The 16,580-nt window shown below is 41.8% G+C and overlaps 1 protein-coding gene across 2 annotated transcripts in view; it reads left to right on the top strand.

Annotated features, from left to right (window-relative positions):
• Window positions 1-16,580, top strand: part of SPAG16 (sperm associated antigen 16) — a 971,574-nt gene that overhangs the window by 17,870 nt on the left and 937,124 nt on the right. The gene's annotated exons all lie outside the window — the stretch shown is intronic.

Raw genomic sequence — 16,580 nt, forward strand, 5'->3', positions numbered from 1 at the left:
GTTGAAGGTCTATTGTGTCTGTTATTCTGAAGTGACTTAGTTCTGACTTAAGCACTTGGGCTCTAAACAACAGTTCTTTTACATTAGGATGGTTTGTAGTCTAGACTTTTGTGGTGAGGAAAGTATGGCTTACACCCATCTAAGCTGGGAATTGCTGGTGAATTGCTGATTTATTGAAACTGTTTTTTGCTGTTGTGACTGATTTTATGCACTTTGGATTTCTAGTACTTCTGCAATTTATAGCATAGGCCAGACACAGACTTGTTGAATCTAGACTGTTTCTAATCACTTGAGCATTTAAACCAGCTCTTCACTGAGATACTGAATGATTTGAGGCATCCATTGCTTCCAATTAACTATAAGTGCCTGTTTTTGCTCTTATATTGCACTTTTAATTTGTATTTGCATTCTGCTGTCTGTTTGAATTGGATGACCTGTTTTGCCACATTTTACTGTATAATGTACTAGTTCAGTAGTAGCATAGCCCAGTTGCAGATTTGCTGTTTCTGTGTCTATTTTGTAACTTTCAAGCCATCTTTGTTGGCAAAGGCCCTTCTGCACCCTTATGGGAAGAGGGTGCTGTCTGTGTCCCATCTAATAGAGGTTGATTGGACTAGAACTCAGAGAGAGGGTCCTTATTGGCTAGTTTGAGTTAAAAGGGTTATTTCATGTTTTTCTTAAGCCCCACCTTTGCCCTTGTTTGTGTATAGTGCACTGCAGTGTAGCTGTAGTTACCATTGGTGGTTATAGATGCAAATGTTTTGCTTGTTAAATTTTCCGTTAACACTTTGCTTGTGGTCCTCCAGTGTTTTATTTGCTGCTCTGCTCTACTGTCAGTTGGAATACTAAGCCTAGCCTCAGAGGTACCAACTCAACTCTTCCCCCACTAGCCATTCCTAACTGTGACCTCTTTTCCTGACCGTATATCTTTACCCAAAACTATGGATGGACAATTTCTCACAGTTTGTTCAGTTGGCTTGGTCTACATGGGCATCCTGAGGCAGTGTAGCAACTGCCTCATGTTCACTGACAACCCACTACTTCTAGTCCACACAAACTCATCTTGTGAGAGATGCAACTATATTAAAAACCTTGAAGCCATGGTCTCTCACATACCAGTCAGTACACATGACAATGAGCAGGTTGTCAGCATGCACACATCACCTCCTACTCCACCCCAAAACACATCACACATACCTACATATGTGGACATCCTCACCAGAAACTTACCTAAACATCAGAGAACTCCCCAAAACAAATAGAGGCATGCTACATTAAATACTTCCTCTGAAGAACACAATACACATGATAGTTCACGCACCATTGTATCACCTGTCAAGTCCTTAAGGCAAAACATATTAGTTAGAGGTGATTCCATTGTGAGACATACAGATGTCCTTCTCACCAGGCTGGATAAGGAAAATATCACAGTCAACTGTCTGTCAGGTGCTAGGATCTGCTATATCACTCATGCACTCAAGTGTCTCAACAACAGGTACTGTTATGACTCCGTCATAGTCCATGTTGGTGTGAATGACTTGAGACGTACCTCTCCAGACTATATGAAGCGAGACATGACTGAGCTCTCAGATTGTGTGTCTCAGGCAGGTATGTCTCTAGCCTTAAGCAACATTTTACCTTCACCTAGGATGATGTCTTACTACAAACAGGAAAGGATTATAATCATCTTCAATAATTGGCTTAGTTTCTGGTGTTATTCTAAGGGGATCCAGTATCTGTCAGCCTGGGATGACATGATCGACAGATCCCGATACTTTTCCAGAGATGGTCTTCATTTGTCACCCCTGGGATTTTGGCTACTGGTTAAGGCTCTTGCCACCCCATAGTGCCTTTTATAGGCAATGTCTCATGGACAAAATTCCCGACGTAAAAACTCCATCTGAAAACAACCTTAAGGTTATGCTGCTAAACGCTAGGTGTCTTAACATGAAACTGCATTCACTGGAAGCAATCCTCACCTTGGAAGCTGCAGACATTTTTGCAGTCTTGAAGACCTGGTTCAAGGCTGTGGAGAGCACCCGAGTCATACTGGGTTACATCTCCTTTCACACGTTCAGACCTCAAACTGAAGGAGTGAAACTAAAGGAGGTGGTGTATCAGTATTCATTAAAGATAAATACATCTCCAGATTGTTTAAACATTATGTTTCCGTAGAGACACTTCAGGTGCTATTAACTGTTGGTAGGGCACCTATTCAAGTCATTGCAAGCTAGGTGCTATTAACTGTTGGTAGGGCACCTATTCAAGTCATTGCAAGCTACAGCACCCCCTCCATGAATCAGGACACCCACTCTGCCTATTTAGATGTATTCGAGTCTATCAAGGTATAGCCAAACACCATGGTTTTGGACACCTTTAAGTACCTATCCATTGACCTGGGTAAATTACTCGTGTTCAAACTCACTTGTCCATCTGACAAGAATTGGCAACACCAATGGGTATTCTCTTCAATCATAGTCTAAGCACTGACTTTATCCCAGCTGAATAGAAAATGGCCACTATTATTCCCTTGCACAAAGGTGGTGCTTCCACTGACCCCAGGAACTATAGACCTATTAACTTTACTAGCCTTAACTGCAAGACCATGGAGCGAATCATCATGGACCTTATCAACAAGATATAGGTAATCTCCAAACACTTGACCCTACTCACTTTGGATTTGTCAAATGGAGATCATGCCTGTAAAACCTGGTGGATTTTTTTTGAGACAGTCACCAAGGCCCTGGATGAGGGGACATCTGTGCATACAGCCTACCTAGACTTAGCCAAGGCGTTTGACACTATCCTCCACTCTGGCATCCTTGACAAACTCCCCCAACTAGGTATCAACCCTTGTATCTTTAGATGGATCGTTAACTGGCACACTGATAAAACACATATAGTCACAGTAGGGGAATCCACTTCCAGCAGCAGACCTGTAACCAGTGGTGTTCCACAGGGATCAGCCTTGGTACCTCTGCTGTTTGGAATCTATTTTTCTGAAGTACAAGCAAAAACTAAAGGTTTGTGGCTGACAAAATTTGCTGATGAGTGCAGACTGGGAATGGGCAAAGAATCTCCAAATGATATCAACATTCTACAAGAGGGTCTTATACAGACAAATGATTGGTGCCAAAGTCATTGCCTTAAACTCAATGCAGAAAATGTAATGTCATCCATTTCGGTAAGAGCAATGTTCCTGCTAACCATCACATCAGTAGCAACACCCTAAGTACACACTCAGTGGTGAGAGACCTGGGTATACAGGTTGACAGCAACCTTACCTTTGATTACCATGACTCCACAGTTGTAAGAAGGGCATTCTATTATTGCTCATCTGATAAGTAAGAGCATTGCCTCCAGAGAAAAAGAAATTATAACCTCCCTGTATCTTCTCTCATCAGGCCAATAATTTGGTACAACTCCCGTTTTGCTATCTACTTTTACAAGCACCTGCAGCAATTGGAGAGCCAACAAAGGTTCCTTACAAGGAAAATTCAAGGTCTTCAGCATCCGTCCTATGTGGATCAGTTGAAATCACTGTCCCTTTATTCTGTTTCATACAGACTATTCAGAGGCAATCTCTGCCTTGCATATAAAGCAATCTCTGACTCTGCTTTATTGGAAATGCTGCATATCTGCAAATCAAATGGTACACTGGTTACTCGCTTTAAAGACCTTAACCTGGTATGTGACAGTAATAGAACCTGCTGGAGGGACAGATGTGTCTTCCACATGTTACCACACCTTTGGAACAGACTCCCAGCTCATGTCAAACAGAGCACCTCATTGGCCGTCTTCAAACGCAGTCTGGACGATTGAATGGGTAACCCTAAATTCACCCCTGGGATTCCACCTGTGTCCCTCTTGGACAGGGGCAATATGTGTTGATCATGGAAATAAGGGTAGAACTTGGCTAAGCTTGTAAGAGCCCTATGGCCATTAGCCTAGTAACTTCCTATGATCCTATTTCTTTAAGACAAACTACCTACTCTTAAGTGATATTTTGGCAAACTTTAAATCCCCACCAAACCAAGTTAACTCCAGTGAATATGCAGAAACATGCACTGCCACACTATACAAGCATTTAAAAAGCTGCATAGATGCAGCTGTACCTTGAAGGAATAAGTGCAGAGAAACCCCAGAAACAAGCCCCCATGGTGGAAACTTGATATCAACAAGCTTTATAATAAAAAGAAAATAATTTTGACCAAAAGTAAGACCAGTAATTCCTAGAATGTTAGAGACCTTGTCACTGAAATAAACAAACAAGTCAAGAACTTAATAAAATCCACCAAAGCAGAGTTTAAGGCTAAAATAGCTACCCAAGGCTAATATAGCTACTCAAGCCATAGACAATCACAAGGCATTTATTTAGTTATATTTATAATCTCAAAAGCACAATGCAGCAATCTGCTGAGCTGAGTTTGAACAGTGTCATCTACACTGAGGCTGAAGATATTGCAAACCTACTAGCTGATAAATTTAGCTCTAACTTTACCCCTCCCCCCATCTGTTCTTAAAAGATATATCTGAAACTGTCTCACCTCCAGCTATCACATAAGACAAAGTCCTAAAAGTGTAATCAAAATCTAAAAATACTGTTTAAGTTGGTCCTGATAATATCCCTGGATGCATCTTAAATAGGATTGTAGCTAAATCGTGCTTCATGCTAACAACACTGTTCAGTCTTAGCCACCAAACTGGTTTAGCTCTAGTTGAGTGGAGAACAGCTGTAGTCATTTTCCTGCATAAGGGTTGATCTTTTGCAGACCCAGGGAATTCCAGACACATAAGTCTGACCTCCTCATATGCAAAGCTGTGGAAAGATTTATCATGGATATTCAAACAGGCCATAGAAAACCTCCAAACAGTGCACCTGTTTCTGTTTGTGTTCATCCAGAGCAGGTCATGCTTACTCAACCTGGTTGAGTTTTTTGAACAGGTCATCAAAGCAATGGATGAAGGCAAAATGGTACACACAGCGTACTTTGACCTGGCTAAAGCTTTTGATACAGTTCCCTATGCAGCCATAGTAGAAAAGCTAAATAAATTGGGAATATACTGCTGTGTCACTTGCTGGATTTCCAAATGACTAACAGGCCGCAGGAATCAAAACAGGAGAAGTTACCTCCACAAAGAGACCAGTCACCAGTGGAGTCCCCCGGGGTTCTGTTTTGGGACCTCTCCTGTTTGCTATCTATTTTTTTTTTCTGAAGTAAATACTAATGAGTTCTGGCTTGACTAAGTTTGCAGATGACTGCAAGCTAGGGGCAGTCATTGAATACCGAAATGACTTGCCCATCCTATAGGAAGGTTTGTCCCAAATAAATAACTGGTGATAATTGTGGACCGAAACTAAATTCCAAAAATAGACAATGACTTAACTTTTGACCAACATGTGTCCATTGTTGTATGAAAGTCCAGCAATATTGCATAGCTTAAAAAGTGATTGTCTAGATCTAGGGATGGCATTGTCCCCTCTACTCAGCCCTAATTGGGCCAATCATTGAATATAATACCTTATTTGGTATGTATCTGTCCAGACAAATGTTGTAAATGGAACACCTGCAGAGATACCTTAATAAAAAGATACATGGCCTAAACAACATGTCCTACATGGGCCAGCTCAAAGCCCTGTCACTGTACTGTGTATCCTACAGACTGCCAAGTGGTGACCTGTGTCTGTTAAACAAGGCATTATCCAACCCAGTACTGATAGATTTACTGCACGTCAGCAAGTCAAATGGCTTTAGAAATATGTGGTCTAGGGATCTAAACCTCTTCTGCTACATCAACAGAACAGTTTGATGGGACAGTTAAGTCTTACAGAGGATACTGCTACTCTGGAACAGACTCACCATTCATATGAAACAAAGTTCATCCCTGTCCATATTCAAGCTCAGATTGGATCTATGGATGGGAAGCAGAAAATTTACTGCAGGACTGCCACCTGTATGACTAATGAGTAGAAGCAGTTCCTAAATCAGAATCACATTTATTAGTCAAGTATGCGCACATACAAGGTAATTGACTCTGGTTTCATTGACTCTCCAAGTATGAATTGCATAAACGACGTACATACAACTATTAAAAACAAGACAAAAAATGTAAATGTATTATACATACATGCAAAGTGCAACTCGGTGCAAGAGATACTGAATTAAACTCTGAAAGAAGCAAGTATTAACAATACGTAAACAATATTGCAGAATCTTCAGAGGCTTGGGAAAAAGAATACCTAGCCTAATAAGCTGAATTAACCATTTATGAACTTTATTTATTTATTGATTTATTTATTTATTTATAAATGCTTTATCTCATACATGGGTCTCCTCAAATTTTCTATGGTATGATCCCAGTTATTCTGATTAGGGATAATCTATAATTATTGACCATGGAATGGGTAAAGCCAGTCTCTAACCAAATGGATAGGTTAATGTGAGCACAGAAAGGGAAAATGGCTAGGCTTAAAATGGCCTGGAAGGGCAGTTAGCCTAGTACTTGCCTATGAAACTGTGATATCTGGAAAGGTAATTGTGTGGTATGTTTTGTTGTACAGTGCATAATAACACAATGGGGATGTTTTTATGTGGTTGATTAATCTGCCATTGTCCTGAAACAGACTCTTCATGTAAGACAAAGGTCATCACTTTCCATATTCAAGCACAACGTGGGTCTGTGGATAGGAAATAGGATATTTATCCCAGGACTCCCCACTGTACTACATATGGACAGTGGCAGCTCCTAAATGTTTTCAATCCATTCTTGGGGCCTTTCAAAATACCTATTTTATAACCCCTGTTTTTATCACTAGAGGTAATAATTAGGTTCATGAAGGGGAAAGTGTAATCTAAACACTAATCTCTAAATTGGATAGGTAATTCCAAGCAGCAAACAGAAAATACTTAAAATGGTCTGCAGGGGCAGTTAGCATATACTAACCTGTGGTCTTTTCTGTTGTATAGTGCATAATTCTCAACTACAGTAGAACATGAGATACCTGAGTGAGTAGTAAATAGTATAGTAAAATATAATCAGCCTTTGAAAAGAAATAATTGAGCTCTGGTAAGCATTTAATATATTGCAAATCTTAGCTTATGTGACAGGGAATGTTGGGTCATTTTGAGTTGTATAAATGGCAGTCAACATGGTTGAAGGCGTGCTGTATTTTACAATTATCACATTTTATAGTTTATAAAATCAATTAAGAACCATTTGTTCAAATCCTTTCCAGGAGGGTTGAGCTCTAACTTTCCAATTCAGCATATTATACAATTTGATTAGGGTAAAACGAGTAACAAGTATACATATTTGTAGCTTTTGTCAAGCCTGAAGGGGGAATATGCACATAACGAATCTCCAGGAAAGGGTGGATTTCTCATAGCCCATATCTTGTAGTTTGATTTTAAGTGAGCACCAACATTTAAAGGAGCATTTGCAATGCCACAAAATATGAAAAAGATCCACCTTTTGAGAATCACAGTAAGGACAGAGTGGGGAAGTTTTAGGGTCAGACTTATTTAAGACAGCTGGATTAAGATAACAGTTATTTAAGAAAATGGCAATCAGGTACATAACGGCCCATAAATACTTTAATGCATAAATTACATCCACACTTTCTAAATTATTAGAATTTATTATTTGACCACCTATTGCACCAAAGATAGTACCTACTTTATATTTCTTAGACTTTGGGCTTAGCCTTTCTCTTATTTATATTACTACTTATTTATGCGTTTCTCAATTTTCATTTGTGAGGTCCTCTAGATTTTGTAGATTAATATTGAATGTTTACTACATATAGGATTAAATATTGAGTTTATGTATTAGGCAAACTGCACCTTTGCATATAGTTTAATTGTGCTTTGTTTATAGATATGTACTAAGATTTGTTGATTTATTGTTGCCTTGTTTAATGATGACATATGTCCTTATTGTATATAATTGCCATAGGGGTCCTAATAGCTATAGAAGCATATTTCATTTACATTTATTAAAAAAAAAGAGAGTTCTAATTTGCTCTAGAGTCTTCATGACATTATGACCTTTTCTAGCATGGATAACTGTGGAAGCAGTTTTTCAACAAATGGGTTCAAAAATGGAGTTTAAAATAACTCTGATGCGCACAGTCTTATCATGACATCTTAACCAGTTCTAGCCTGCTGTGTAACGTTCAGAGAATGTTCGGTATGATTATACCCTCCAGAGCTCTCAGGGTCTTTGTTCAAGAGTAATGGAAAATACTTAAGATACCGGGGACAAAGGCTCAAAATCAGACAATTTTTAAATGTTAGAATAACAGATTTTGCTATCATTGTTGACCGAGTGCATTTCACAGCGATTTACCAGAAAATCAAAAAATTTATGAACAGGGCACAAATATGAGGAAAAATCAAGGATGTTCTGCACAAGTAAGAGTTGGTGGGAGATGTGATGCCCTTTTTTATGCTGTGACTATGCCCTCTACCACTTTGAATTCTAATTCACTCTTTCTTCTGAATACTCTGATTTTTCAGGGGCATAAGGTGCTGTCACAGTGCTAAATGGTGCAAACTCATTCTGACCATGCTTAAACATCACAAAGCAATGTGGATGATGTTGTGAGGTCATATTGGTCTGTCCAGTACTGTCCTCCTTTTTTTTTCCCAAACATTTTGTTTGAAAGCTGCTGCTGGGAATATTGGGAGCACAAACATTTTTTTGAAAACCATTCCTGAGTTTATTGGGAGTACTCCAGCAGGTAAGATTTTCAATTGATTAATCATCATCAGCAGCAACAACAACTCCCTTTTCCCCCTTTTTTTACATGGAGTTGGGTGTCCTGCCAGCTGTTTCCATCTCACTCTGTATTCAATGCCGCTCTTCTACATTCTTCAACACTCGTGCCTGACTGTCTCAGGGCTTCTCTCACACAATCCATCCATTTCTTTGCTGAATGCCCTCCTTTACTCATGCCTTTTTCCAGTTATATTGTCTTCTGATCTGCATGTGTGTCTTAACCAGTGTGTAATCTTTTTTCTTTGATCTTTTCTTCAGTTTGCTCTACTGTTATTTCCTCATTTCTTTATCTATTCCAGGCACTTTATCTCCAAGACTTCTAGCTTCCGTGACTGCTTTGCCTTTAATACCCAGGTTTCTGTGCCATACAGTAGTACTGGTCACACCACTGTGTAGAACACCTTACTTTTCAGCTTCTTTGGCATTCTTCTGTCATACTATACCTGACACTGTGCCATTTGTTTGCAGCCCTTCTGATTCTAGCTTTGACCTCCTCATTGAGACTTCCATCCTTTGTAACCAACCTCCCAAATACTTGAAGCTGTTAACCTGTTACACTATTTTCCCTTTTATCTCAATTCTCAGGTTCTGTTAATTTCCCCCATTTGCTGCATTAAGGCTATCTTATCTGTACACCATTTCATTTCATGTGCCTTCAGTTTTGCATTCTATTTCCCTACTCTTTGCTGATCTTCTTGCTCAGAGTCTGCCTATAATACCACGTCATCTGCATACAGCAACTTTGTTGATCTGTCCTGTCTGATCTGCTTGTCAATATAGTCCATCACCAATATGAACAAACTCTGTTCATACTGGAGTCATGGGCTCCTTGTACAAAGCTTGCTCTAATTCTACCAGTGTTTCTGGGACTTCAAACCACCGCAGGACTGGCCAAATCAGCTTTCTTTGGACCTTGTCATATGCTTTCTCCAAGTCTTGGAATGCCCAGTTTGACTCTTTCCTCATTTCTAGCTTCTTCTCAATTATCTGTCTCACTGCAAAGATTGAGTCAGTTGTGCTGTATCCTGATCTGAATCCGAACTGCTCATCTCCCATCTTACTTTCAACTACTCTGCGTATTTGTTTATCAATCACCCTCTCCAGAACTATTGTGCAATTTAACAGGAGCTTGATACCTCTGCACTGCCCCATTTCTTCCAAGCACTTCATAACTCAAAGGGTAAAGTTTGCAAGCATGGAAACATATGGGGCCGGATTCACGAAGGCTTGCACGGATTCTAAGACTAGAGTAAGACTCCATGTAGCCAACATGTCTGCCGAGCGATCCAGGAACAGCCGGCAAGGGCGTGCAAGAGAGCTCCTAAAGCGACTCTTGCACAGACAGGGTTAGTTTATGCAAATTACCTCATTTGCTGCTGAAAGCTATGCAAATGAGATAAACTTGTGATCCAGGAAACACTAACCTGTCCGAGCAAGAGTAGTGTTATTTGCAGAAATGTACTCGGTTGGCAACAAAGTACCGTTCTGCAAATAGCAAAACGGAGCCATGACCGCTTCAAATAAAGGATGCATCCAGTTGAGGAAGAATGCCAATGGTCAAATATATGGCCATTGACATTTTTTTCCATTGCAAAATAAAAAAAATATATATTTTTTTTCCTCAATCTCCGATGTTTAAGCATAGCGCAGCACAAATGTGCTGCGCTCTGAAAACCAGAAAAGCAAAAAATAAAAGCCACAAATAGGGATTTTATTCAAAATATTCATCTGCCATGCAAGTGAATGGCAGGCTGAAGACAACATGGCTACTGTGTAGAGGTTGCTAAGGGGGGAAGCTCAGTCTGAGAGATGTAACCAAGCATTAGTAGGCAGTCCTATGCAAATAAGGATAATGATAGTGAATCCCAATATTTCCTGCTATGTGAACCATGTCCCTAGAGTGTAAGAGTAGGATAAGGGGAGTAACAGAGTAGAAGATGGGTGACATCATGAGGGGGTATGTATCAAAAAGACTGTAAGCTGATTGGAGCAGAGTGGTATGTGTTTGCTGTGAGTTACTCAGGACTAAAAGAGGTGTGTCTACAGTTGTCTAAATTGAAATCCAGAAACTGAAGGTGTACGCTGTGGCTATCACTGAAGTTTCTTGCAAAGCTGCTTACACTGTGTGTGCGCATGTAAACCCGTCTAAGCCTGTGTGCGCGGGTGTGCACCCGTGTAAGCCTGTGTTAGGCTGTCTAAGCATGTATACATGAATGTGCACCCGCCTAAGCCTGTGTAAGCCTGTGTGCGTGCGTTTGCGCTTATTTGCACGGTGCTGCCTCCTGTGGAAACAGAAAGGGAAAAGAAAGGAAAAGTAGTAGTAGGAAGTTAACCAAGGAGAACTAGCAGAGCTGCCAGGTGAAATTAATCAGAATCGGCCAATTACACAGGCAGTACAGTAGACCAGCCCAGCACCTAAAACTGTGCAAACAACATTCCCCCATGTTTTTCTCAGAAACCCTGCAACACTGCAGTCAACAAAGAGAAGTGAAAGCTTAAACCGAGACATAAAAATGTTAGGGGCTGCCATTGCTGTTATAAGGCAACATGTGCAAGATGCTGAGGGTGGTGCCATTGCGAATGCTGCTGAGCAACCCACAGTGAGGAGACAGAGAAGAGTGTACAGACCCAGGGTAACCTACCAGGGGCTAAATGAGCTGAGATAGTGGAGCGCTGTAGAGTGGACAGAGAGCTCCTGCAGCAAATTGTTGAGCTGTGCAGGCCATGCCTCACACACAGAACCAACAGAGGGGAACCCATCCCAGTGGAAACCAAGGTATGTGTTGGCCTAAGAATACTAGCAACAGGTACCTTCCAGAGACCAACTGGTGATATGATGGGTATTTCACAGGCATCAGCATCAAGGGTACTTGCACCAGTTCCTGAATGCCTTGTCAGCACATGTCGGTGATCATGTATATTTCCCCAGTTCACGTGAGGTATTGGTCAGCAATATGCATCTCTTCCAGCAAATAGCGGAATACCCTGAGGTAGTGGGTGCAATTGACTGCACGCACATACACATAAAAGCACCAGCTGGTGAGCAGGGTAGCGCCTACATCAACCGCAAGGGCTTCCACTCCAACTGCCAGGTCATGTGCTGTGACTATGCCCTCTACCACTTTGAATTCTAATTCACTCTTTCTTCTGAATACTCTGATTTTTCAGGGGCATAAGGTGCTGTCACAGTGCTAAATGGTGCAAACTCATTCTGACCATGCTTAAACATCACAAAGCAATGTGGATGATGTTGTGAGGTCATATTGGTCTGTCCAGTACTGTCCTCCTTTTTTTTTCCCAAACATTTTGTTTGAAAGCTGCTGCTGGGAATATTGGGAGCACAAACATTTTTTTGAAAACCATTCCTGAGTTTATTGGGAGTACTCCAGCAGGTAAGATTTTCAATTGATTAATCATCATCAGCAGCAACAACAACTCCCTTTTCCCCCTTTTTTTACATGGAGTTGGGTGTCCTGCCAGCTGTTTCCATCTCACTCTGTATTCAATGCCGCTCTTCTACATTCTTCAACACTCGTGCCTGACTGTCTCAGGTCTTCTCTCACACAATCCATCCATTTCTTTGCTGAATGCCCTCCTTTACTCATGCCTTTTTCCAGTTATATTGTCTTCTGATCTGCATGTGTGTCTTAACCAGTGTGTAATCTTTTTTCTTTGATCTTTTCTTCAGTTTGCTCTACTGTTATTTCCTCATTTCTTTATCTATTCCAGGCACTTTATCTCCAAGACTTCTAGCTTCCGTGACTGCTTTGCCTTTAATACCCAGGTTTCTGTGCCATACAGTAGTACTGGTCACACCACTGTGTAGAACACCTTACTTTTCAGCTTCTTTGGCATTCTTCTGTCATACTATACCTGACACTGTGCCATTTGTTTGCAGCCCTTCTGATTCTAGCTTTGACCTCCTCATTGAGACTTCCATCCTTTGTAACCAACCTCCCAAATACTTGAAGCTGTTAACCTGTTACACTATTTTCCCTTTTATCTCAATTCTCAGGTTCTGTTAATTTCCCCCATTTGCTGCATTAAGGCTATCTTATCTGTACACCATTTCATTTCATGTGCCTTCAGTTTTGCATTCTATTTCCCTACTCTTTGCTGATCTTCTTGCTCAGAGTCTGCCTATAATACCACGTCATCTGCATACAGCAACTTTGTTGATCTGTCCTGTCTGATCTGCTTGTCAATATAGTCCATCACCAATATGAACAAACTCTGTTCATACTGGAGTCATGGGCTCCTTGTACAAAGCTTGCTCTAATTCTACCAGTGTTTCTGGGACTTCAAACCACCGCAGGACTGGCCAAATCAGCTTTCTTTGGACCTTGTCATATGCTTTCTCCAAGTCTTGGAATGCCCAGTTTGACTCTTTCCTCATTTCTAGCTTCTTCTCAATTATCTGTCTCACTGCAAAGATTGAGTCAGTTGTGCTGTATCCTGATCTGAATCCGAACTGCTCATCTCCCATCTTACTTTCAACTACTCTGCATTTGTTTATCAATCACCCTCTCCAGAACTATTGTGCAATTTAACAGGAGCTTGATACCTCTGCACTGCCCCATTTCTTCCAAGCACTTCATAACTCAAAGGGTAAAGTTTGCAAGCATGGAAACATATGGGGCCGGATTCACGGAGGCTTGCACGGATTCTAAGACTAGAGTAAGACTCCATGTAGCCAACATGTCTGCCGAGCGATCCAGGAACAGCCGGCAAGGGCGTGCAAGAGAGCTCCTAAAGCGACTCTTGCACAGACAGGGTTAGTTTATGCAAATTACCTCATTTGCTGCTGAAAGCTATGCAAATGAGATAAACTTGTGATCCAGGAAACACTAACCTGTCCGAGCAAGAGTAGTGTTATTTGCAGAAATGTACTCGGTTGGCAACAGTACCGTTCTGCAAATAGCAAAACGGAGCCATGACAGCTTCAAATAAAGGATGCATCCAGTTGAGGAAGAATGCCAATGGTCAAATATATGGCCATTGACATTTTTTTCCATTGCAAAATAAAAAATATATATTTTTTCCTCAATCTCCGATGTTTAAGCATAGCGCACAAATGTGCTGCTCTGAAAACCAGAAAAGCAAAAAATAAAAGCCACAAATAGGGATTTTATTCAAAATATTCATCTGCCATGCAAGTGAATGGCAGGCTGAAGACAACATGGCTACTGTGTAGAGGTTGCTAAGGGGGGAAGCTCAGTCTGAGAGATGTAACCAAGCATTAGTAGGCAGTCCTATGCAAATAAGGATAATGATAGTGAATCCCAATATTTCCTGCTATGTGAACCATGTCCCTAGAGTGTAAGAGTAGGATAAGGGGAGTAACAGAGTAGAAGATGGGTGACATCATGAGGGGGTATGTATCAAAAAGACTGTAAGCTGATTGGAGCAGAGTGGTATGTGTTTGCTGTGAGTTACTCAGGACTAAAAGAGGTGTGTCTACAGTTGTCTAAATTGAAATCCAGAAACTGAAGGTGTACGCTGTGGCTATCACTGAAGTTTCTTGCAAAGCTGCTTACACTGTGTGTGCGCATGTAAACCCGTCTAAGCCTGTGTGCTGGTGTGCACCCGTGTAAGCCTGTGTTAGGCTGTCTAAGCATGTATACATGAATGTGCACCCGCCTAAGCCTGTGTAAGCCTGTGTGCGTGCTTGCTTATTTGCACGGTGCTGCCTCCTGTGGAAACAGAAAGGGAAAAGAAAGGAAAAGTAGTAGTAGGAAGTTAACCAAGGAGAACTAGCAGAGCTGCCAGGTGAAATTAATCAGAATCGGCCAATTACACAGGCAGTACAGTAGACCAGCCCAGCACCTAAAACTGTGCAAACAACATTCCCCCATGTTTTTCTCAGAAACCCTGCAACACTGCAGTCAACAAAGAGAAGTGAAAGCTTAAACCGAGACATAAAAATGTTAGGGGCTGCCATTGCTGTTATAAGGCAACATGTGCAAGATGCTGAGGGTGGTGCCATTGCGAATGCTGCTGAGCAACCCACAGTGAGGAGACAGAGAAGAGTGTACAGACCCAGGGTAACCTACCAGGGGCTAAATGAGCTGAGATAGTGGAGCGCTGTAGAGTGGACAGAGAGCTCCTGCAGCAAATTGTTGAGCTGTGCAGGCCATGCCTCACACACAGAACCAACAGAGGGGAACCCATCCCAGTGGAAACCAAGGTATGTGTTGGCCTAAGAATACTAGCAACAGGTACCTTCCAGAGACCAACTGGTGATATGATGGGTATTTCACAGGCATCAGCATCAAGGGTACTTGCACCAGTTCCTGAATGCCTTGTCAGCACATGTCGATGATCATGTATATTTCCCCAGTTCACGTGAGGTATTGGTCAGCAATATGCATCTCTTCCAGCAAATAGCGGAATACCCTGAGGTAGTGGGTGCAATTGACTGCACGCACATACACATAAAAGCACCAGCTGGTGAGCAGGGTAGCGCCTACATCAACCGCAAGGGCTTCCACTCCAACTGCCAGGTCATGTGCGATGTCCAGGGCATAATACTGAATGTGTGAGCTGGCTGCCTTAGAAGTTACCATGATTCCCATATCTGGCATCTGTCGCAGCTGTATCAGACATTTGCAAATGGGGACATCCCTGACGGTCACCTAGTGGGGGATGCTGGATACGCACTGGAGCCGCGGCTGATGACACCCATCAGAAATGCACACACACCTGAACAGGAATACCATAATGAGGCACAAGCACGAAATGTAATCGAGCGTGTGTTTTGAGATGCTCAAGTCACGGTTCCGGTGCCTGGACATATCTGGTGGAGCCTTGCAGTACTTACCAACTACATGTACCCAAATTGTCATGGTATGTGCCATGCTACACAATATGATCCTGCGAAAACAGCTGCAGCAGGAACAGCATGGGGCAGGGCCAAACAGCCCTCCACCATTGCCAAGGCCTGCACAGGCACAGCGTGACTCAGAGGAGGAACAACTTGAGCTTGCCCCAGTAGGCAGAAGGAGGCGTGCCTAGTATGCCTTGTCCTTGGCAAAGAGGCAGCGCATATGGCTCAGTAGGAACCCTGGAAATGATACCTCTCTCTGACTCGCACATAAAATAAAATGGATGCCTAACTTGACACTATCTGTTTCCAAACATGTATAGGGAGTGTAGTATGTGCATCCGACATAGGCAGCCCTGCAGCACCACCTGAGGCATGATTGCCATGTTTTAAGCAATATAAAGCAGTGCTAAGCAGCTTTTACCAATATCTAGTATATGTAAACAAAATTGCTCATGCAGTGTTGGCCAAGGTTGGGCAAAGTTGAGCAAAGTCAGTTAAACATGCCCATATCTGCTTTACTGTTCCTTAAGCAGCCTGGTCTGGTCAGCATGAAAATAAAAAGCAGTGACAGGGCTTGAACCCAGGATACTGTGCACTATAGTCACGGTACTGAACCACTAAGCCATGATAGCATTACAGTGGCACAGACACAGCAGGACAATTTGTACACTAATGCAAACACAGAGCAATGCTGTATCATGCTCCTAATGAGGCAAATGGGTAACCTCACCCACACGCCTGTGCAGACAGAGAACATCAGGCCAGGCATTGTGATGTGGGTTGTGTAGGCTATGAAGTCACAAGCTAATATATGTGACAATGGACGCTAAGATCTGTAGTACAGTAGTATGCTTCAAGCCAGTACGATAGGCAACAGTACAGACTGTAATGGTGTCCTGTACATAGCAGTGCAGGCACATCAAATGTGTATAAGTGTCAGGTGAAACCCACATCCTATGTGCACCCACAGTAA

Source organism: Protopterus annectens, chromosome 6.part1 (genome assembly GCF_019279795.1).
Source record: "Protopterus annectens isolate FY-2018-M chromosome 6.part1, PAN1.0, whole genome shotgun sequence".
Lineage (NCBI taxonomy): Eukaryota > Metazoa > Chordata > Ceratodontiformes > Protopteridae > Protopterus > Protopterus annectens.